The sequence below is a fragment of the Hibiscus syriacus genome, unplaced genomic scaffold, assembly GCF_006381635.1.
Source record: "Hibiscus syriacus cultivar Baekdansim isolate YM2019G1 unplaced genomic scaffold, ASM638163v2 tig00117034_pilon, whole genome shotgun sequence".
NCBI classification, from domain to species: Eukaryota; Viridiplantae; Streptophyta; class Magnoliopsida; order Malvales; family Malvaceae; genus Hibiscus; species Hibiscus syriacus.
In genome coordinates this window covers 4,021,725-4,023,964 of record NW_024063533.1, presented here as the reverse complement: position 1 = coordinate 4,023,964, position 2,240 = coordinate 4,021,725, and the positions used below count along the sequence as shown (strand labels likewise).

The 2,240-nt window shown below is 38.8% G+C and overlaps 1 pseudogene; it reads right to left on the bottom strand.

The window, feature by feature from the left end:
- Positions 1-1,002: 1,002 nt before the first annotated feature.
- Positions 1,003-2,010, bottom strand: LOC120196913 (annotated as a pseudogene).
- Positions 2,011-2,240: the final 230 nt, after the last annotated feature.

The following is a 2,240-nucleotide window of genomic DNA, read 5'->3' as shown; positions in this document are numbered from 1 at the left end:
TGACTAAAATATACAATTATACCATTGTTAATTTTCAACAATTAGCCAACCCTTTTTGACATTTTGTTTTTCGATGGATTTTCAACACTTATTGTATCTCCAATGGACGTAATCTCTCCCAAGGTACGTTTTCTTAGCATTTGTATCGAAACCAACAGAAAAATCGCATTCATCATGATGACAACAATGTCTGATTTACATTTTTTTACTAACGTGCATTGCAGCAAGCTCAGCATTTGTGATATCAGCCAAGTTTCTATGTGATGAGCTGCTTTCATGTTTTGGAGATGACCAGGGATGCCACTAGCCCACGCTTCTGGATATGAACCCTGCTGAGACATATGGTTACTACCGATTTGAAGAATGTTGTTGCCCGGATCAATGGAATAGCACAGTGTTTGTCTGAACTGGTGGAAATTTCTGTTTCTTTTGGTCCAAGTTTCTGCTTCTTTTGGTCCTCCTATTCAAACGCTTATTGGTGGTTTTGTGGTGCAATCTGTTCACAGGGGTGTTACCGGGTTCGTTGAGGCATGGCATCCATGGTTTTGATGCATACAGGATTTATATTTGCGGTACGTGACAGTCTTGTAGATAATTTATCAATGTAGAAATTGTTTACAGATATCAGATTACCAATCCAACCGAGTATTGATAAAAATAAATAACAAAAGAAAAAAAAAGATTTTTTTTAATATATATTTTTTATTTATTGAATCACTTCATTGGTGATTATTCACGTCGCTCTACAAAATGAAGTATGCAGACGGTGTCAAGAAAGACGGCCAACCAAAGAATATCAATGAGAAAAGTTGAGTCAATCCTGCTCCTCCTCTAGAGGGAAGCGCAGGTGCTTTCCTTTTGGTGTTGGCAATCCCTTCAAGCGTATGATATGAGTTGAAAAAATCCTCAATCCCTCCACATTCTTCTTCCCCTTCAATTTCACCATCACTGTTGTTTACAAATCTTCTGTGCTTCCCTGTAAACATCCCTGTCATGCTTATCTTACTTTAACCCTTCACACAGCTCATCCACCAATCCATCATCATCAATGTCATCTTCTTCATAGTAGTCATCTCCCGTTTCTTCAAATGTTTGCTCACCTGCATCTTCATCATGGGTGCTTCCTTTAACCTGGATAGACCAAACTGATGTGTTGTCAATGTCATCATCTGTCTTCTCTTTGGTTGCACTGCTCTCTCCTGTATATGATTTTTCGGCAAAATCCGGCAGCAGAGTCTTGTTATGGCACTCTTCTGGGTTTCAACACTCATTCCATGAAAACTACCACGCGCCATCTGCCAAATGACGTACAAAAGTATGGTTAAAACTTGAGCAAACAGAAGTTCTTTGTAAAAAGAAAAAGAAAGAAGAAAACTGACCTCAGATATATTCAACTGTTCTCCAACAACCGGAAGAAGATCCATCACTGTTGAACCCAATCCACCATCCTCAGAAAGATTGGGAACCTGTGGTGTATTTGCAGGAGTAGGAACCAAGAGTGCCATTGGGGACTGAAGATGAATAAAAGGGCGGCTCTCCAATGGGATTTTCGAGAGCTCAGCCTTTTCTTCAACCTTTTGCAGCAAAGTGTTGACTTGACCCCTTAACAAAGCTTCACCACAACTAGGAGTCGTCATCATCATCAAGTTGTTCTTGCCTCCATTACTCCTCTGCTTGCCTACAACCAGATGATGGAGTCTCCATCGCAACCCCAACAATGGGTGAAGAATCATTTGTTAATTCATTAAGAGCAGACCTTTCTTGTAGCTTTTTCCCGTTTCTTTTTCTTGTTTTCGGGGCGAACTCTTCATTCTTTCCTTCTACAACAAATCATCAAGAAAAGACACAGAATTTCATTTCTTTTCAGTTCTTTTATTTAGATAGGGAAAGAGATACTATTTACAATTGAAAGAAGAATGAAAAGAACTCACTGGAAAGAGGGACACTGTTGCTGAAAGCAGCCAAGGTGTGAGACCTGGTAACTCTTGTTGAGGATGAAGGGGTCTCCATTGCAAATCAAAACTTTTTTATACGAGGAACGATGCTTAAAGCCTTGAAGAAGAAAAAGCAAATAGTAAAAGGAAACTAAGAATCGATGTTTACAAATGCAATGAAAAGAGATGGGTTTATATAACTATAAATGGAGATATGATTTGATTTACGGCCGGGGACATCCTCATTCTGACCGTTAGAAAAAAAAAAGTGTAAACTACGTACTTAGTATTTAAACTATCAATTTT